This window comes from Rhea pennata, chromosome 2 (assembly GCF_028389875.1).
Source record: "Rhea pennata isolate bPtePen1 chromosome 2, bPtePen1.pri, whole genome shotgun sequence".
Lineage (NCBI taxonomy): Eukaryota > Metazoa > Chordata > Aves > Rheiformes > Rheidae > Rhea > Rhea pennata.
The window spans coordinates 9,017,751-9,040,353 of record NC_084664.1 but is presented as its reverse complement, the minus strand read 5'-3'; the positions used below and the strand labels follow the sequence as shown (position 1 = coordinate 9,040,353).

The 22,603-nt window shown below is 41.0% G+C and overlaps 1 protein-coding gene across 2 annotated transcripts in view; it reads right to left on the bottom strand.

Annotated features, from left to right (window-relative positions):
• Nucleotides 1–22,603, bottom strand: part of DPP6 (dipeptidyl peptidase like 6) — a 424,897-nt gene that overhangs the window by 146,859 nt on the left and 255,435 nt on the right. The window lies entirely within an intron of this gene.

Sequence of the window (22,603 nt, the reverse complement as noted above, 5' to 3'; positions counted from 1 at the left end):
AGCCATTGCTGTAATGTTAAAGTGACTTCCAGAACAGTCATACAATAAAATGGTTAATATTGTCACATATTTATTCTGCCTCTCTTTCCCAGAATTGAATGCAAGAGCACGCCTAGTTTTGAATGTACATACAAAGATCCTTGTCTACTCTGCAGGGTAGAAAAAGTAAGGTCAAAAAATGTTCCTTCTGCATTTCTAAGATTCATAATCTCTGTGGGAATTTATTAGGCCAGATGCCTAGAAAGTCTCTGAACATTAAAGGCAGAAAGTCTCTGAATGTTAAAGGTACATCATCTTCTAACATAACACGTTTTTGAATCAAATATTGTACAAATCACCTAACTCTGCCATTTATCAGAAACAGGCTAAGAAATTGCTATTTTCACATGGAACAAGAAAAATCTCCTTGCTTATGTTATGCACTTGAATTACTCCAGCACTTAAGACTTCTGGACAAGGACTAGAGTCCTTGGTCTATGGTAGGTGCTACACAGTTAAAAGACAGTCTCCAGCTTTCAAAGCTCAAAACCTACAGGACAGAAATGCTGAGGTAGACATATGCAACAGACATCAAACGAGGGTTGGGTGACAGGGCAAAGACTCAAGATGAAAAAAACATTGCAACAATAAAGGGTTGTGACCTTGATAAACTTCACAAACTCAAGTTCAAGGCTGATCAGTGCTTATACTGCCCCATAGATAAAAGGTAAAACCAAAGCCCCAAGCGCACTGCTATTAAAAGATTCATCAACTCTTGTTGATACGAGATTAGTGTTACTGTTTTTTGCAATCTGGCTAAACTAAGATCTAGAGTTAGTAGATCCTACCTTACTTCTTCCTTCAGTTTCAGTTAGGGAAACAATTCCTCATTTCCTATCTTCACAGCAGGGCTATGACTGTGGCAGTGCTGCAGGTGGCTGCCATGGTGCATCTCACAAGTGTTAGGGACCATGGAATGATTAAACATAACCCATAGCTTGTTCTGTGATGAGTCAAAGGTGAGTTTAAATCCTTAAGAATTCACACAAATACGAACTTAACTCACTATACCAAGAACAGTCACCCAACGCCCACTGTAGAGTAACCTATTGAAGAAAGCACCAGCTCCAGAGATCCAGTTCTACCAAAATGTTGTTGTTCAGTCTTAGCAAGTTCCATCCTTTTCTACGGTTTATGTTTTTATTTATTTATTTATAAATTGATGACCATCATCCCCATCATAATCATTAAACATCTTTGTAATATGCTTTCAAGGTGCAGAGGAAAAACTCTCCACTCTATTTATTACTATTAATAAAAGCAGTCATCTCGATGCATGTCACTGTTTCACATGTAAGTCTATAAAGAGAAATTATTTTTCAAGGATAGGAAGAATCCAATTCTCTGAGGCTAAATTGTTATTGCGCTATGGATGATATCCTCCAGCCAACAAGCTTTTAGACACTTAAGATGTGTTCAGGTCACAGCAGCAGCAGCCCTTCAGACTCCTGGATAAAGTTCTCAAAGCATCTCTAGTAAGTCTTTCCTCTCTCTCTGTTCTTTCTTTTAGTTATGTCATAAATTTTATCAACACCTCCTGTAATGAATAAAAATACCGGATCTGTATTACATTAAGACTTGCATTTGAGACCAGAATACTGAAGAGAGTTCATGTTTGGATTTGAAAGTATTAAAATATGTTTATTAGTTCTTCTGCGATGTTGTCCAGGGTCCATGGAATTTTCATAGGCATATCTGATCATATTCAACTTCTTAAGATATTACTTCACATGATTTATGACTAAATAAACTAGTATTCTTCAACTTGGAAAAGAACTGATTGAACAGGACTAGGATAGAGTCCCAAATGTCATAAGCAGCATCAAGAAGATAAATAATGAGTTCTTGTTCCATCTCCTCCAACATAAATATTATGAAGCATTAAATGACACCAGCAAGTAACAGGTTCAATGCAAATAAAAGGGAATATTTCTTCCAGTAGAAGGTACACAAACTGTGGAAGTCAATCCCAGAGTACTATGGGAATTGAACGTGCATTAAAAAAGAATTAGAAAAATGGAAGAAAACTCCAACAAATATTATGGCTCTTGAAGAAAACGGTCTTCAGAAAGCCCTTGAGCCTCAGATTGCTGGGAACTGGAAGCATATCCTGAATTATCATCATGAGAAACTTGCCCACTTTTTGAAGTCTTTCCTAAGCATTTGCTCTTGTCAGGGCCAGATGCTGCAACAGATGATCTCCAGGGTCTGATCCAGCACAGATTTATTTATATTTTCAACTTCCAGCTTCTGCTCCAGATCCTGAAGAAATGCTTGTGTGCCAACAACCTACAAGATGTTATAATGAAAGATATTAACACTCCCTACAGACCTTGCCCATTTATGTCCTTAGACCATTACAGTTGAAATATCATTTGTTGTAAAAGGAAGTTACATTTTATTTTCAGGTATTCCACGAAAGAGGAATAATTGAGCTGAGAGGTAGAATATTACCTAATTATCAGCCATTTTGAAAAAGATTACTGCTTAAATAATGATCCTATGTCAGCAAGAGAGAATATTTTCCAATCGCATACTGAGTTCTGAAGAGGAAAAATCTCATTTTAAATACGTCCAGTAAAGCATTTGGACACTTGCAAGCCTACTAGGATATTTCTTAATCACAGAAGAGCAGCTGATGAAAGTTTGTTCTCAGTTTGAAGTTCAGTACACAGGTAAAGCAGCTTCTTAATCCAATGATTAGGATCCTATTAATTTTTGGTAGCTGTTTCTTGAGCACTATACAAACTGGTGGAAGTTTCATTACTGCTCATAACAGCATTCCTATTCAACTTTTATTATTCCCTATGCTCTTGCTTGTAGCTATCTCAACAAAACCTTTGAACAAAAACACTTTGATAAGGTAAATAATTCCAGGATGCTTGCATAGAAGTTGCTCTACAGCTGGAGATAGGCAATGAAAGACTTTCTCACTATTTCTTAAAGTGGAACAAGTTTTAAATCAGGTGCTAATCTGCCGTATGCATTTCTGGTGTGAATAAGGAAGAACAAAGGAAGCAGCACTGATTTGTTAGGCCTGTAAATCTGACTATTATATTCAATACAAGCCATCAACACAGAGCCTGAATTAATGAACAGAAAATTGGTCTGCTTAAAAGGAGAACAAATTGATCTGCATTATATTCCAGGCAAAACACAGTGAGGTTTAGCCAGTCTGTAAGTCGTATTATCTTAGTCTTCAAAAGAATCAATGAATAATATTCTTGGACTTCTGCTTTGAAATGTGTGATTTGTTTCAGTGAAAGAGCATTTATTTAAGTGGGACATACCTCAATCAAAGACAAAAAGCATCTCAGCAATCTCTGTCTGTAATGAATTCTGTCCAGTGAGCTGATGAGAATTTGCAACTTGATTTATAGCTGTCACCACAGCTGATAAAGGTCATCACTGCATCTCATTTTTCATACCTGCCTTTCTTTAGGGTGAGTGTTCAGTGGAAATGATGCTGAAAATTGTAACTTTCAGGCATAAAGCCATTTATTCCATTATATAACGGATTTCTTCAACAGCAGAGTTCACACAGCGAGCTCCTCCCCTTCTTTCAACTTCCAGGAAATGGACTGGTTGGTGGAATACATTACGTGTCTGTTGTAGGCACGGGTATGTAGTCAGGCTTGCAAAAGTGACTGATGACAAAAAGCAGTGATTACTAGAAATAACTGAACAGCCTTGGTCCTATTCCATGTCAGTGTGGAGGAATAGGAGTCTTGGCAAAAGGCTATAAAAAAAAAGAAACTGATAAGCTGAACGGGTGGATGCAGGAAACCCGAGACAGGTGATGTATGTGCAGCGTCACAGTTTCCCAGCTTCTCTGTACACATCTTTCTTAAATTCAGGCAGGAAACGCACAAAGGAAAAACAGATCTTGCTACAGGGAGTAACTTACAGTTTCTGAGACCTAGCCAGCCTCGGATTTGAAAGAAGCAGCACATGCAAGGGGCTTGTTTAGCTTGGCAACTGTCTCCTATCCTCTCATTTAGGGTGAAACAAGACAAAATTGCTGAGATTTCTCTAAGAGAATAAAGCCTTAGGCACTGTGTCCTAATGCCCACAAATGGCTAACAATTTTGGATGCTTCCATTCACAGGCATGCAAACCGACAAGCCCTTCACAAGATTTTATCATCAGAAAAAGCACAGGGGCCTCTGAAAACCTGCCCCCCTTGGTGCTGACATGATGCTGAACTTCAGCTGCGAGTTGTAACTCAGAAATGATACCATGAGGTCATTGCTGATAGTGCTTCCGAGTCATGAGCAAAATGTGCTGTGGCAGCCAAAACAGCCAACAAAATGTTATACACCATCAAGACAGCATGCACCATTTGCCATGCTATAAAACCCTGGTGTACATCTTGAGAACTCTGCATAGTTTTTATTTCTGCATCAGTAAAGGTGTAACCACCTTAGGAGGAGAAATGAAAAAGGTTGAGAGGTGATCCTGAGGTATCTGAAGTGTACACTGTACACTGAGGTATACAGGTGATACACTGGGGTGTATAAAATCATGAGGATAGAATGAAAGTTGAATGAGATAAGTTGAATGCAGAATGGTTATGCATCAAATCCCATAATACTAGAATGAAAACAGTGAGGACTTCAGAACTCACTGAAGATATTAAAAAAAGAAAAAGACTTTTTTGACACAATGGACAGTAAACTGCAAGAATTTGTTGGCACAGGGAGTAGCTTTGGTGTGAAGGCAGAAACTATCAGCAAGTTAAAAAGGGAGTATGCAAATTCATGTGCAACAGGTACCCCAACAGACACTAAAGGGCATAGACGTGGGTGTATATAGAGGGTATCCTCTACAATCCCTAACCCAATGCTGCTCATTTATGGACCACCACAGGGGGCCAGGCCCAAGTGCAGCATAGCAGCCGCTATTGCCATGGTTAGGGACTCCACTGGACAAGAGGAGCACTTGTCTGACCCAACAGAGTGTTTTTATCATCACCATGCTCACAGGGCTCTCAAACTGCACACCAATCTCAACAGCTCACATCAGTGGACAAGAAAGTCTGGGACCGTCTTCTCTTCTGAAGAAGCGAGTTTGACTACTGGTAGATGTAAGGAAACCTAAGGTATTACATTCCAACGACAGGAATGCAAATTTGCATTAATGTCAAGACTCAAGAATTTACGGCTGCAATACTTCTCTGATGACACTAAGTAAGTACATATTATTAGATGTGAGAGACTGTTTTATAAGATAATTGGCAAGACTGGTAGGCATTTGAGGAGAATTTTCATTATTTGTCAGAGATTATGGAAAGTAGAAAGCAGAACTATGCAATAAAAGATATAAGGGAATAAGAATTCAAATCTAGTTCTAAAACAAAACTTAATGAAATTGAAATTTTCTATCAGTTTAACAAGTAGGGAATGAAAAGCAGAAAAATAAAAGTTACAAAATTCACATCCAGCAATGTTAACATTGTTAACAAAGTTAACAATAACATCTAGGGAAAAGCAAAAGGTATCAGGATTGTTAGGACAGCTCTGATCATTTAGAGCTATAGACTTAAAGAAAAGGCAACATCTCAAGTCCTGTTGTTTCAGCTCCACAGACGTGAAAGATAATTGAATGAGTCTAAGTCTGATGAAAGTCAGCATCAGGGGAATTATTGTTCTCATTCCCCAAGATTAAGGGAGATTGGTGAATAAGGGAAATTCAAGTTCTGAACCATTTCAGATAAATGAGTCTCTGGATAAAAATGTGACCAGCAAGGCTAGCAAACAAATTACGCCGTGTCAACAGAGCAAACTGCAGAATACCCTACATTGTCCTCTGACAATGTCCTACATTGTCCAGCTGACATTGTCCTCCCACGGAGGAGGTCACATTGCAATGTACTCGGCTGTGATTTAACTGTTCAATGCCATATCTCATATCACAGGACCACCAAAAGTGGAGAAAGGACTATTCTGCTATTTCTTGTCCCTGCTGTCCACCTGTAGGGAGGTAGCTGCTAGGCTTCTGTCATTACCCATGGCAGCTGGCAGGCAGTTATCATCCAGGACTTTGCAATAAAGTTGGAAACTCTGAAAAGTCCTCTGAGCTTTACGCAAAGTGAAAATACTGTATTCTATTCAAGTGGATGAAGGCAATTGCCAGAGCTGGAAATGAGTGAAGAGAATGATGTTATCACCCCGTCTCTTCCAAAAAAAGTTATCATGGGAGCTTTAATGACCCAAAATGTTAGGACTTTAGGATTTTGTCTTAACATCTAAAGGACAGCACTTCCACTAGCTCTATATCATTGACCACCACCATGCCAGAGGCACACGCGCAGCAGTGGAGCAGGCAAAAGTTGCTGTTTGCTGAAACACTGATGGCAATTCCTGAGCCAGCTGAGGGTTTCTTGGAGTCCTCCCAGGCAAGTATTGATCCGACATTACTGGTTAGCATTTACAGTCTAACGAGATAACAGGAAGGAAAGTTGCAACTGTCAGACAGATGGTATTTCCGACAGAAAAGACTGGCAGCGGCTAGTACTACAATCATACTCATTTGGAAAAACACATGACTATGAGTCTGTGGAAATAAAATAAAGAAAAACATTTTGCTTATTCAGCATCTGCACAGGTTTCTTGAGGCCCCAGATGAGCCGCAGCACAGCGGATGGCAGCCAGAGGAGGGGAAAGGAGCGGGTCTGCTCCTTGCGTGGACTTGGACAACTCGCCAAAGCTCACCCCCAGGACACACACACCAGAGGTGAGAACGGGGTCTGGCTGGAGAAAGCAAATCCAGGTTATCACACAGTAAAGAAAAGTACTGGCTGCAGAAATTGGTGGTGTTTGCAGTATTTGGGGAGGATGGGTCCTGTGGCAATACCAAACTGCAGTATTTCGCTGTCAGCACGGCACCAGGACCCCGCTCGGCACCCAGAAACGCTGCGTGTTCGGCTGCAGCGGGTGCCCAGGCTCACGCACGGCCAACCCCGGTGGGGAGGGAGCAGCCCGTAACTGCTGGGCAAAGTTACAGGTTTATACGTTAAAACCAGCCGTCCAAACAACTCGCATTAACATGCGTATGGAACTTTAATTGGCATTTCCAGTAAAAAAGAGCTTTCTAAGTGACAAGGAGAAGCAAATGGGACAAGATGAGGCTGCTGTACGTGGGACCCAAATAGCAAAAAACCCTTAATCCTGCAAGAGGTAGCAGAACCACAGCACCACTATCTTCAGGGACTGATTTTGAGCCAGAGAGCCTTAGGTCTCAGAAAATAATGGAAGTAATTACTTAAACCACAGAAAAGGGTATATTAAACAGAGAAAAGAAAAACTGACAGAAAAATAATTGTCAAAGATTAACAAAATGTATCAGATAGGATGAAATACATTGACCATAATATGAGGGAGGACAATGGAGAAGGACAACCAAGCACAAAGAAATATTGATTTTACTTGCATTCACGGAAGAGGAAATTGTCTCTTATTTATTAAGCCTGCAGGATTATTTACTCACTTAGGACAGTATCTGCCTTCCTGAAGTCAAGAAGGTTTGCATAGTATGAGAGCAGGCCCCCACAAACTTGAATTCCCCTGGGCAGATGTGTTTTATTCCTCAGAGGAGCACGGGCAATAAATGGTCAACAAATGCTAAGACCATGCCATGACCTAAGAGTTGTAAAACTTAACTGCAGAGAATATAATACAAAATAAAATCAGATTCAAGGCTGGATAGATCCAATCCCAAATTCACATAGAAAAGAAGAATGTTGCAATGATATTTTTAATATTATGATCTCTTGCTCTTTCAAGACTCGCTGCAATGCATCTATTTGATATTTATATCATGTACCCATGAACAACTGAAACTGAAATTCAGCACCCAAAGCACCAGCTAAGCCGGTTTGGTACTGAGTTGTTTCCCAGGAAAAAAAATGGAGAAAAGACTTCCCATTCCTTGTCCCCTGGTGTTGCAGTAAGCCGATGCTGGAATAATTGAGAGAGAGGGAGGGAAAGAGGATGGTGGTGGATGTGTCTGGAGAAAGGTAACGAAAGCCCGGTCCCATGCACACAGCTTTGCCCTGCCCGCACGCTGGGGAGAGCTGGTCCTCCGGCTGGGTCTTACAGGGCTGGGCAGCCGTCACCCATCAACGCCGCCGCCACTGCTCTTTGTCTAAAATCCACCTCCCTCGCCACCAATTCCTGCTATTTCTGCCTTGCTAATCTGCAGCGTAGAAATCAGCAACGGTCTATTATACTTCCTGATACTGATGCAAGGAAGCAACAGGGGATGGTGAGCAGCTTGCCTTTAACAACATCACTTTAATTCCAAGAGACAACTGAAATCCCATTTTTATCTTTCTGGCATTATGGGTCATTATCCTTCTACTGCTTCTAGCTTTTTTTTTTTTTTTTTTTTTTTTAATTTTTACAGGAGAGGCTGAAATGAAAAAAAACAGGTAATTTACCCTAACGTAGCTAACTGCTGTATAACACATTGCATTGGTATATTAAGTAAGTGCAATGTGATAGAATGTGCTTTACTATGCTACAAGTAATTTTAATTGTTCATCATTTCAAAGCAGCTTGTACTTGGCACAACCATACAGTGCTTTTACAGTCAGACCAGCAAAATAAAACACAATCATAGCTCAGGAAAATTCCCCTATCAGTGTGCATCCCTAGCTTGCAAATTAACTTGTCAAAAGCTCTAAGAAGGCTGTAAAAATCAGTAATGTTATTCTGTTTCTCTCTCTCTCTCTCTCTCTTTTTTTTTTTTTTTTTTGGTCTAATCTCAGATTTTTCAAGATCCAACCTAAAAAAGATTATTTTGTCCTGCTGAGAGAAAGCGTCAGCTCCAAGTCCGAAATCCAGACCGTCTACACCTGTGAAATTTTAGTTCCAAATTTGAAACCAGGAATTATTCTGCTGCTGCCTCTCATTTGCTAGACTGAACTCTGCTTCAAAGAGCCCGAATCTGAGAACTCTGTCGGCACAGACCACGGCGCAGTGGCACCGGCATGAAAAGCTGAGGTCCGTGTGAGAGGCAGAGAACTCGTTTCTACTTCAAACAACTCCTCTTCCCTGCCTCTGCCTGCTTTTATAACACACATAAGGGGAAAAAAAATAAGAGAGAGAGACTGCAATTAGGAGAAACACGAACACGAAATCCTCAAGAGTATATCAATTCCAACCCCATCCAGTGCAAATCATCCCAATTACAAAACTGCTACAAATTCTTAATAATTACAGGAAAACGTGCATCTTCTCGCTCGCTACCCTCACTGTGATACACAGCGGTGGCATGGGGACTTTGTAGGGCACTCTGAGCTGACCTTGGCGTGTTCCAGGGTTGCAAAGCTTTCCGCAAAAATGCTTTGCCACCTTCCCTCTCATCGCAGCTGTGCTCACGCCACGTGCCTCTTCACACCTAGACATTAGAGCAGCAGCAGTGAGCCGAGCCCTCGGTTACCAGGCCTTTACGGGCAGCCACGCGTTGGTGCAGAGCCTGGTGCAGGGACTGGTCGCCGGCTCACGCTCCGGCCCGAGCGGCCGCTCCCTTGCGGTGCTGCCGCCCTCGCCAGCTCGGTCTTACCGGCCTCCTTTAGCCTGGCTCCACGCAAGGGAACGTACAACCCTAAGTGCTACACGTAAATGCAATAATGCGCTTGACACCGAGAAGAAAAGGAATCTATGAATAAATTTTCATTAAAATGTGACCCCACGGCTTGCTTCCTTAATTCCTCTGCACATTTCTCTGTCTCTTGCTCTTCCCCCCCAACCAAATTACACTCATTAGTGGCTGTGACAGAGAACACTTCAAGTAGTTATTTTCCTTTTTGTTACTATTATCATGGGCAGGATACTGAAATTTCAGTACAGACTGAATGAGATCTTTGTATATTAACAAGCAAATCAAACGGTGTCTATCGTGCTGGTAAGGTTTTAATTACCTTTGTGTGCAACATTTCACGATCCCTTTTATACTAACTAATCGCTTACGGCGTGCCTATGGCACTGCCCATGCCTGTGTTGAGGTCCGGTTGTAAAAGAAGTTTGAAGGAGATGCAGTCTTCACCCGAACTCAAAGCCTTTGCTTTGCAAGGCAGACAAGACAGCAAATCCAGCATCCTCCCCACTTCGGTTAGCAACCTGTGGTTTCTGGTTTTGGACTAGTCACAAGAGGGCACTGCTCTACAGAGTCTATGGAAACGTGTTGGACACACGCAGAGACCCATTAATAAATAATTGAATGCGATCACGGGTAGAGGACCTAGCAGTGAAAGACACTTGAAAAGGTAACAGAGATTCACTGCAACCAAGTGCAAAGGGATGGCTACTGGGAGGAACAGTCTGCAATTATGCACACAAGCTAATGGGTTTTAAATTAACAGCAAATGAGAGAATGAAAAAATTAGCATCAACTAAGAATATAGTTTTCCCTTTAAAGTCTCAAATCTCTTTGCCTATTCTGACCAGATCTGCTCCCACAGGAACCCCATACCAAATCAGATAAATGATTAACTGAAATTCTTATTCTACCCCCAGTACTAGGCAGTGTCAGTCTAGAAGAGCAGCATCAGCTCCTGCAGAGCCCCGCTAGCTCCACGGTCCGAGTGGGAAGCCCCCGGTGGGGGTTCTACCAAAGGAATGACTGGTCCGTTTTTGAATCCTCATCAACACTTTGTCCAAAAATATCTTCTCAGTGGGTTCCCTGGTTTAACAACTTTCAGCAGATGGCTTCATAACCATAGAACACCCTTTGGTCTTATCAAGCAAAGGAACATGACTTCTTTATATTTTTCATTATTTTCTATATCCTTACGCCACCTCTTTGTCAATCCAGCCATTTCTTTCTCTTTCTTTTTATGGTGCTTCTCCATGCCTCTGTCCTGTTCTTTGTCCTTCTCTGGACCTTTTCTATTCCCACTACAATCTATCTTTTTTGACGGAGCAACTAAAATTCACTGCAATGATCAAGGTGATAGTGCCCCTCAAACTGGGTAAAAACATGCTATTTTCAGTATTGTTTTCTCCTGAATATAGTCTGATACTGTTTCCCTTAAACCAAATTGATTGCAACTGAACACTGATCTTACGTTCTCCCTTTCCTCTCCTACAGGGAGAAAAACAAACACAAAATATAGAATTCTAACAAATCCTCTCCTGTTTTCCATATTCAGATCTACACAGGCTTGATAATATAGTCATGTCAGCCACTCTGCATCCGTCAGGAAAAAAAAAAGACAGAAATATGAATTATTGGAATACGATTCTACACAAAATAATCCCTCTCTGAAAACAGAAAAATAAATAAAAAATAAATAATAAAGGTTAATGGTTTACTGGTTTTAAGGTCATATCTTATGCAGGCTACCAAGTTCCGTTTCAGATAAATGCTTCCAGGTAAAAAGTAGTATAAAAGTCCTACAAATGTTGTATCTGGAAGAAGGAAAATACTGAATGGATGGAATAGATGTTTTATGTATATAACACATGCTCTCATTGATATTAAAGAAAGGTCTAGGGAGTGTAAAAATACTTTTTTTTATGTCATAGTTCACACCCCACACTTTTCCCACTGGAAAGAAGAATAAGGAAAAATAAGAAAAAAATACTTCCAAATTACTAATAAGCAGCATGGCTTATGAATAAATCTTCCAAGAAATGCATCTTCTAAAATGAATCAGTCCATCAATTGAAGCAATAAGAATAAACACAGCGCAAATATTTTTGCATTACTTGGCTTATCAGCATTAACCCTCTTATGGTGCAGAGGACACAACGGCTCAGCCCCACGGGCCCCAGTCTCTGCTGACACAGCCAACTAGGTGAGCTACCCATGCCAGCTGCAGCAGCAGCTTTTCCTTGTGGGCTCTTGTTCACTAGCAAATAGGAAAATTGTCCGCCAACTGGGGAATGAGCATTTATTAGTGTGATAATAGATGAGACTATTGGACATGAAGAATTTCTGGAAGCTTAGCCTGGGCAGAATAGGTGGATGTTTTACATTTGTCAAAGTTTTGCAGATATCCCTACAGCAGATGTGTGGCAAGGCCAACATTTCAGCCAACACCTGGGCTGACTTACTAGGCACGCGTGACAATGTTGAACACAAACACAACCACTCCAGTGTCTCTTGCAAAGGCAGGATTTACCCTTGCAAGGTACTGTTCACTTTTACAAGGACAATAAGATCCAGCACATGCCAAAAGAACCATCATGTAAGTGGCAAATAGGTAATTTTGATTTTTTTTTTATTCCAGACTTGCTTTTGTGTTTTTTTTTCCTTTCTTGGCTTGAGTTTACAAAATTTCCCACTGTCTTTTTCTCTTGAATTTGTTCACTTTTACCATCTGTGCCACCGTAATTTGCTTTTGCTGCAATGTTAATATGCTTTGAAACTGATTATCTCAATTTTGTGAATCGTTATAAACCTTAAGGATTGAAAAATCAGGCTTAAGGCTTCAGAAGAACCTGATACTGTTTAAATATCTTTTCTAATCAAATAAAACACTGTATTTGTTTCATTCACATTGCAGATTTGTTTAGTCTTTGGAGAGTCATTTGGATGTAGCTTCAATAATGCCTTTGAGAACTAAAAATTTGGGGCTTTATTTCACTCTTTTTTTTGAATTGAAGTGAGTGTTCTTGTAAACCACCTGTTCCCAGAAACTGATACTTTAGACTTAGAAGCAACATGAAAATTGGAGGTTATACCTAGCTGGTGGCATTGTGAAGGCTAACTCCCTGCCGGGCCATCACACTCTGCTTACATGTTTAGAAATCTTTCTGACCATCAATCAAGTATTTTAGGCATTTTTTTCTCCACTGTCATTTTCCTTGCATTTTATTTTTCTTCTTTCATTTCTCCACGCTTGTTGCGTTACCCTGAGTTCTTTTCGTGATAAGCTGGAGACTAGAAGCATTTTTAAGAGGTGTTGTATTATTTAATTCAGGGATTATTTTGCATCGTGCATGGCAACTTCTGCTTCACAATCACTTACAAGATCACCTCTTCTACCAGACACTCTTCCCCACCCCAGCAATGGAAAGGAGGTGTTAGCCAAGTAAAACTCAGAGCCATGAGTATAGAACTAGTGCTGGTTTTGCATCAAGCTGTGAAAGCCATGCTGGGGTGTTGTATTGCACACTTTTAGGGCACTATGGCCACTCAGTACAGTGTAATTTGGCACAGGGACATGCAGATCTTTAATGCAGTGCAAAATCTACTTTCTGTTTGTGGTCAAACAAATTGTATTTATGAATACACTTGCCTTAAAATGTCATGAAACCCAAGTCATTTGAACACAGTTACACCCTGATGCTTCTATTTAATACTTGTGTGTGGTTCTGATTACATCTTCTCAAATGGGATATGTTTAATATAAAAATATAGAAAGATATAAAAAATACACAAGAAAGGACAAGGATGGTCCATGGTATGGATCAGCTTCCACTGTGAGGAATAATTGAATATGAGAATGTATCAGAGGTCTGTCAAAATCATGAGTGGCTGGAGAGAAGTAGTTGGGGGATACCATGTATTCCAGAACCACAACTGAAAACCATCAAGCAAAGTAAATGGGAGCAAATATCCAAGTGAACGGAAGGAACCAGCTCTTCATGCAACAAGTACTGGGAAACTCCTTAGCAAAGGACCCTGTGGATGCAAGAGCTTTATGCATGTGTGAGGACACTGGACAACTAACTTGGAAGATAGACATATTTTGGGCTACTAAATAGTCAAACCACAAGAGGATCAGGAAAAATGAGTGTGAAGCTGGAGCAGCTGAGGGATGATCACATGCACTTGCCTCTTGCCTGTGCATTCATTTATCCTCACTCCTGGAAACATAATACCGAGGTAGACAAGCCTTTGATCTCGTCTGTTCTTAACTGACTTTTCACTGGAGAGAGATTTGTATACCTACATTTTAAAGCAGAAGTATGTTCTCTTGATCACCGATAATCATTTAATTCTAAATTTCAGTTAATGAGTTATGGAAGTCTGATACCATTTCTTCAAAGGAAAAAAAGAAGTTCTGCTTCTAATATGTTCAGCAGCTGAATATGCTCAGGAGATCCAAACTCACAAGAGACTTTCTTGTTAGATAAGTAAATCTTTGTCTGCTAAATTTTCAATTACAAATATCTGATACAAAGTTTAATCACCAGATGTACATATTTCCATCTCTGAATTAAGAAATTTTGGTATTTCTGCATATACTCACTTAATGTTCGTTAACAGAGGACAAGTGGAAGAATACATACAGCTCTAATTAGCCTTGATAAGCACTCCATGTTGAACCAATGCCTAAGAGCAGCAGAGCAAGCTCAATGACAGTTACTGAATTAGCAAAATGCACTTTGCACTGAGCCAAAGTCTTCAACAAGGGATCAAAAAGAGACCGGGCACTGTGGAAGAACGAAGCATTGGCTGCCTAGGTAAGCAAAAGTAAGCCAATTACCAGTGGAGATTTCCTCCAAAAAGAAGGCATGTAAAGATGGATAACAAGCTAGCCTGAAGACACAACTTGCCCTGAAAATCCCTCCCAGAGATCCCAGCAGGACGTTAGTGTAACCAGGATCCGCTGCTTAGCAAGAGGACAGGCACCCTGTGGAGCTCTCCTTTCTCCGTCATCACTCCTCACAACTCCTTTACACTCTCACCCAGTGCATCCTGGAATTATTAACCTCACTTCTTCCCTCTGCTTTTTCCAAGATGCTTACTTTCCCCAAACTTTTCCAGTCTTAGATCAGTCTTACCTTGTTTTGCTCTCTCCTCTTTCCCTTCAGTGCTATACAGCCCTGAAGAGGCAAAGGAAACAACTTGACTTAAGTACAAATTCAACCACTTGGGCTGCAATGACAACTGTCCTTCCAAAGTCATGATGAAGATGATTTCTGTGACACCAGTTCCACTTTTGGCACCTGCTCACTTGATGGCTGGGGGCAGTTGGCAGCTCACCATTACCAACTTTGCAAGGGAAAACGGGGTAAGTGCATCCATCAGTTGCACGTTGCACACGCAACTGTTCATCCGGGTTTCTAACGAACACACGGATAGAAAGCTGAATCCTTTTCCCAATTACCTCTCTGTAAAGCCAATGTAATTATATCGGCTCTGAGAGCAGCTGATTTTGATTTCAAACCAGTACGAAAAGAAGAAAAACTGGATCCCTTTCTAACTGGATTCAAACTGTTAAGCACAGAGGCAGAACTGGTGTGTGCGTTTCTTTCCCTCTAACAGCAGAAACACGGCTGATGTGAGCTGCATCTTCAAAAGTCACCCGCAGATGCAGCAGCTTCCCATGGCAGAGCGCTGTTTCCTTCCCATTTTTCTTCCTCCCGCTCTCCTATTTCTTTTTCTTTTTTTTTAATAAAAAGACTCCTCTCTGTGAGTTGGGTGCAATTGCAATAATTCTGTCTGTCTGGCGCAGTAAAGGGGCCCAGCACTGAATTCAGCAGCTTTGCATTAGCCACTAGCCTGGCCGCTCCATAGCCACGAGCACGGCATGGACCTGCTTGGCGTTGCCCGACCGCATCCCATAAAGCGTGGAGACACTGCTGTGCACCCAGGTGCAGCATAAAGGGTGAGGATGTGGAGCAACAGAGGGACAGCTTCCACCTAAATTTCACGGATTTTTACCTTGAATCTGCAAACAAGTTTAACACACAGAAGAGCTCAGCACTCCTGGCTTCCACACCTCTTACCACTTCAAATTATTCCCAGATAGCTGTTCCTCCCCAGCAGACACTTTCACGGCAGGAGGCACTGCCTCATTTTTGAGTTACTTTGAGAGAAAAGCTCTAACTTTAGCAAGCTGGGCTTGAAAGAGAAATGGGGAATCTGTTTTTGCTAAGGGCTATAAAAAGTATAGGAAACCTGCTTGCTGTTCCAACATGTAAAAGTGTTACCATCCAGTTGCCTGTGGGGAAGAAGTGTATTTCTTCTGCTCTCTTTTAAAAATCAATGGAAATGGATTTAGGTAGTTACCAGAAGTGGCTGTTGGTAGTGCCACAACCGGAACCAAAAGTGGAACAAAAAGGCCTTATCTTTCCTCTTCCAGTTCTCTTTGATTTGCTAACTGTTCCCTACAAAACCCCCCAAGAAACTAAATATATTTTCCCGCACTTGAAAATATATATTCAGGGGGAATATGTAAATATATATGCAGGGTGATTAAGGTGAGTATATAAATGTATATTCAGGGTAATTAAGCTATCACCCTTCTGGTTTGCAGTCTCATTGTCACCCTTCTTCACAGCTCCAGCCCTGCCTACGTCTCCCCCGTGCCTCTTCTCACACCCCAGCTTTGTGGGTGCAGGGCACTTCTGTGCTTCCTGGGCTTCTCCCCCCAGTGACTCCCACCCTCCTCATCACTCCTTTCCATCTCAGTTTACAAAGGTGACCCTCATGCCACCACTCCTGTCCTGGATCGGACACTTGAATAACCTGGTGTGATGCAGTGTTGTAGCAGCAATGCAAAGGTACCGGATTGAATATCAGAGGCTGTATTTGTTTTTAAAGTGGGTGTTTAGAGTCATGTTTTGGTACCTTGTAGGACATTTGACTCAGAGCTGCTGAGACTCAACAGCAGTCAGTGACACCAGGAGGACAGTCAGTGTTTAGCAGGCTTTGGAAAAAGTGGGTTACCAGTGGAGGTTCCTAAATGTAGGGTTAGGTACATGAAAATATTGACTTCTCAAGTGTAAAGACAAATCTTTCTTTACTGTTGCAGCCCAGGCTCACTCCAGAGCTCTGCTATTACTCCTTTCTTACTGTCTTCTTCTTCTGTATTCTAATTTAAATATATTTAAATACTGCAGCACCAAAAATGGTTTTTCAAAAGTATATATTTCATCACCTGCAGAAATTAATATTACAATAACAGAAATAAATATAACAATATATGTACTTGTCATGAAAGCTACCTGTACCTAGAAGGAGCAGAAGTGAGCCCACGGCACTGTTTCTGCTGCAGAGCCTGGGCGGTGGCACTCACACAGCAGCTCTAGCTGTGCATGGTTGCTGTAACATCCTGCAGGGACCTGTCTGTTGTAAGTCTCTGGGCTTCCCCACTTCTCTACCCTGGATTATGCCCAGGCACACCAAACAATTCTTAAAAAAAAGCAGTGCTTGACCATTATGGGGTTACTTTTTCAGGTTTTCTAGGGTAGGATATTTTTCACAGGCAGGACTTTTTCCAGTTGCAAAGAGATTCCTCCCTCCCAGTTCGGAAGATGCGGTACATGCCAAAGGGCAGTTTTCTCAGCCTGCCAGCAGCGCGGGTGCCACAGCAGCATCCCAGCACCGCAGAGCCGAGCACACACTGCCAACGCACGGGGGCACGTTTAAAGCCAAGGTATAGAGCTCCTCCTCAGCTTGCTCCTGCATCCTGCAGACTATATTAATTTTGGAAAGAGCCAAATTGATTTCTCCTCTCCTTCTCTCTAGCAGTAACAAACAAAACAGCTACATATAGAAGCCTCCACGGACTATTACAGTATATTAAAAAGCCATTAATTGCAGGAATTTCTGTCTTTAGCATGTAGGTTACTGTCACTGTGTAAACCTAGGCAAAAGCCGAGTAGCTGAAAGGCAGGGAATGAGGTGCTTTCCCTTCATTGCTCTCAGAAGAGGCAGCCTGCAGAAATCCCTGAAGAAGGCAATCCAGGATGAGGCCTAAAATCTAAATTATGGTTCTAAAGGTTTAATAGGTTCCTCCCTTCCTTCCTACAGTAAGAGTCTAGACAAAGCACAAGCCCTTTATTTATTCTGTTTTGGCAACATCGGACATCAGTAAAGCATTTAGACCGAGAATAGCAATTAACCGTCTTTAAAGCACATGGACTGCCACCAACACTACCTGAAAGCTTGCTATGTGCTTACTTAAATAGCGTTAGTGGTCACTAATCGCAGCCGAGGGCTTCCAAATGCCACCCTAGCCACTTCTGCACATGGAGGTGTGTCCAGCGCTGCCACGCACTCCCACACTTTGCTAGACCAGTACCCTCCCTCAGCCCTTCCTCCTTCTTTCCTCCAATAACTACAGTGTTTTCCTCTACGACTCTGTCTTTACCTCAGCACTTTGCCCATCCAGCTGCGCCAGGCTGTGGGGATCTGTGGTGTTCTTTGAAATTAAGGGCTGGAAGTTCATTGAAACCTTAAATGCCATGAATAGATGTGCTGTTCACCAGATAACTAGTTGTTTATATCACAAAATATTTCAAAGACATTTGCAACACTAGCTAGGATATGAGATTTGGCACACAAGAATTGGGAGTGGGACAAGATTTCTTTGCGCCATTAAGCCCATTAAACCTTTTCTTTTAAGCCATTTGCAACGTAAATTTAAAATACATTGAATATAATTAACTAAGATTTCAGTTTAGCAAGCTGGGAAATAAAGCAAATATTCAAATAGAGAAACCAAATTTCTTTTATACTTTCACCAGATTTATACTAAGATAAACGCCTGTGAGTAGTTCCTAGTTTACATCCATTTAATATAAGTCAAGAACTGGGATGAAAGTGTGGCCCTAATCTTGCAGCACCTGCATTCAAGGCACCTGCACTGACGTATATAACTTTTCTAATGCAAATCAAAAACGTATGTGAGATTGGAAACTGCACTGTACAAGGAATAGGATTTTGCCCCTCTGGTAATGAACTTCAGGGCAATGATTTTTTCTTTCACTCCAGTAGCTCAGCAATGTCAGGGGAAAGGCACCCACTGCCTTACAGTTTAGCTGGTCACCAGTCTGCAGTCATTTTTTTGGCCCTTGGAGAAGCCTGCACTCCAGCTAACCATGTTATATTTCTCTAACAATGAGATTTTATTCTTCAGGGCTGTAAAAGTAGCACCATAACATAAACCTTCTTTAAAAATGAAAAATATTAGCACCAACAAAATTCTTGATATCTATATAAAGCAAACTATAAATAATTCATTTACTCCACATGCACCCACATCATTTGAAATGCATCAGCGCTTTTATCAGTACTTTGCAATGAATTAACATTGCCCAGAATAGGCTTGGGGGCATTTGGGCTATCCAAGTTTGTTGAGCTGAGCAGTATTATTAAAGGTAAACTGAAATAAATTACCTCAGTTACTACAAGACAATTTTTTTCAGCATGGTAAATAAAACATATTAGTTCTAGGTCATTAAATTCAATATTAGATTTAAGAAGATTCTATAATGTTATTAGTAAAACATACAGTGAAACATATGTGGTTCAGTATTACAGACAAAAGGGCCACTCTACTATACTTAGATTTAGTTATTAGTGTATTTTTTCAGACGGATTTTTGACATAAAAACACTTTTTGCCATTTTCAAAAGCTAGACACGGAGTGGTCTTGGCTCTCACTGCTAGGCAGGTTTCCAAATAACTAAGCAATTTATGAAAATGGCATTCAGAACCTTTGGCTAATTTACCCTCTACTCCTCTTTGGGTAAGAATAAACAATATTTTGCAAGTGTTGTAGGTTAAGCAAGCTGAGTAGGGACCTGTGACAGCTGGCCTTGATTTTCAGATATTTTTAGTCAACTTCCTATGACCGTGAACATGTCCTTCAGTTCTCTGTGCCTCACTGCTTGGGTATATTGCATATATTTTCATCCCTTACCCTTTCACTTGGACTACAACCTTTTCTGTGCAAGGGCTGTATCACCACGTCTGGCCAGCGTCTAGCAAGAGGAGATGCTCTCCTAGTTGGAGCCTCTAGTCACTTAACATACAGCCAAAACCCCCTGGCAGTGACCACTGCTATATGCACTCATGCCAACACGAAGGCTGGATAATATCCTCCAAAAAGTAAAGATGACACATTGCACCCAATCAGTCGCAATAACCGAGTGCAGAGAATACAGGCTGCTGTTGTATTTTTCTAATGACAATAGCAGCAGAGCACTTCCAGCGCGGGCAAAATGTGTTTGCCACTAAGTACAAAGAAAAGAAAAGGCAGGCAGAGCTCTCCCGGAGTGGTGTATGCAATTCACTTCTGCCGCTTGCTCTGACATCATGCCGCCTCCCCACGAAAACGGACGACGGCTCCTGCGATCCCGAGAGGCAGGGAAGAGAAAACAGGGAGCCAGATTCAAAGCTGACAGAAGTCATTGCGGCTCAGCGAAAGCATTCAGAGCCCAGCTTGCTTCTCAGGTCGTGTTCAGGCAACAGTCACTGTTTTCAGGACAAATCAGACAACCGAGCACCAGCACCAACACCTGAGTTTATTCTGGTTTTGGTCCGCTGTTACGGGAACGTGGCAGAATCGCAGTGAGATTTTCAGTAAACTTAGCTAAAATCCAGTATCAGAACCACAAACTAGAGGAATAGAGGAGAAGCATAATAGCTGTGAAGTCTAATTACAAGGTAATGTGGCGCTTGAGTATAACCGATAAGCAGTTAGAGACTAGACTAACGAGCAGGCCATCTGTCATTCACAAGAGGACTGACAAAAGGCGGGCGCAGGACACTTGTGATACTGTACGGAGGAGGATAGGCAAACGAGGAAACGTCCAAACACAACATTTAAAGATACACAGTATGAAATGAGCATAGTACAGCTGATAATTGGAGCTTGCATGCATGCTTAGCATATGGACAACATAATTATAGTTGTACAGTTAAGGAAAGTTCACAATAGAGGATGATAACAGAACAACGCAGGATGCGATGTACTGAATCGTGAATAGAGTGGCGCAGCAGATGAGGAATTGCATAGATGTATCTGAGAGTCACAGCTTGGACTCTCTGCAGTTGTATCGCAGGGCCAGGTGGATGTCATGGTGTGCTACCTGATCGCCAATAGCATATCAAACATGCTATGCTGTATATCTACCATATATACTGCTGTACCTGCTATACTGTCCTGAAGACACAAACCTTCACAATAAATCCAGGGTTAACATATGCTATGGGGCAAGTCTAAGCAATCCTTGGAAGAAATGGAAATAAAAACAAACTCTGGAGCATTCAGTTCTGGCCTATGAATGTGTTGCTCTGCTCTTGAGCACTCATACTGATCCAGTGGCAATGATGACTGCAGCAGTGGAAGATGCTGAAAGCAGCTGTTGATTAAACAAAACATTCTTTGCTCTCCCTAAACCCTCCTAAAAATGGAATTTGACAACATTAAAAAAAAATCGTAGGAGGTTCAGCCAAAGTTCCATTTTTGGCTCATCTCTCACCTTACATCAGTAAATTTAACAGCAGTTTCAATAAGGATGCAAAAATATCTATCAACTAGCCTCAAGTCATTGTTGAAAGCCTAGGGAAATCTTGCAGTCTTTGTGTTGGAAATGTAGTTATATCAACTTTGAGCCTGATTTTCACTTTCTTAGCTCCTTTGAAATCAATGGCATGACAGCTACTACTTGGAAACACATTATTTCCACTTGCCCATTCCAAATATGTATATAAAAAAAAGCTTAAAAATCAGTGCATCCCCACAATTTCAGTGAGCTTTCAGTATGGTTGTAAGTGCCATACTGAAGAGAGGGAATTTTCTTTGTCGGAAGTTTAACGCTCAGTCCATGATTTGCTGAAGTCAAAAGAAAGGTACTATTCCTTCAGTGGGTTTGAATTAGCCCCTCGCTTATTTGAAAGAACACAGATACTTTGCTGGCTGAATTATTTTGAAAGAAAGTCACTTGGATGACTCAAATACTCCTAAATGTACAACATGCTTCATCTTTGGTGAGGCTAGCAAACTCCCATCTTCTGCAATAATGAAGAGGGAACAAAAAAGAATGAAATATAGATTTGGAAGGAGCCAAAATGATTGCATTTTGCAGTCTGTATGCAGCTCTCTGACCACAGTGTTTTGATATATAATTAACAGCAGAAGAAAGGGAACAAGGATATACTACAACTAACTAGATTTTAACAACTAGGCTGATTCCCCACAGAGCTTAAACTCATTCTGCCCATTGGGTCCTACTTTTAAACATAAAATTTTTCTGCTAAGCCATTGCAGTACCCTTGTTTTTACTAGTTTTGCTTAAGCATTTTCAGAGTCTTTCATTTGTATTTAACTAAGAACATTAGAACAGCAGGAATGTGTGCTGGGAATCAGGGCTACTGGTCTTTTGTCTCAGTTGTCAGTGATCTTAATCAAGATTTTGTCACTTATGCAGGAACAGAGAGCTATGAAAAGCAACCACAATGCAAAAACGTAATTAATGTTGTAAAATGGCTTTGGGTCCTTTGATGAATGGCACTGTAAATTAAAGTTTTGCCCTTAAAAGCTAAGTTACCCTGGGTAAATCTAGAGAATTTCTACTGGCTTCATTAAATTTCTCTAGGTGTAGTAAAATCAGAATGTATGGCATTAATAGGACAGCAGCAGGACAACTCTTTCTAAAATACTGATATAATTTTGCACAAACTACTTTGTTTTCTATCCTTTACAGAAATAATACTTTAGTAACTTCAGATCAAGCAAGGCAGATGATTGATGTTAAATTGCACCGGGGTCAGCATGACACTACTGGACTCTTAATAAAAAGTGCATACAGTGTCAGTGTGTGATTATAATTGGGAAAACAAAAAAATATTGTATTTGTGCAGAAGACTG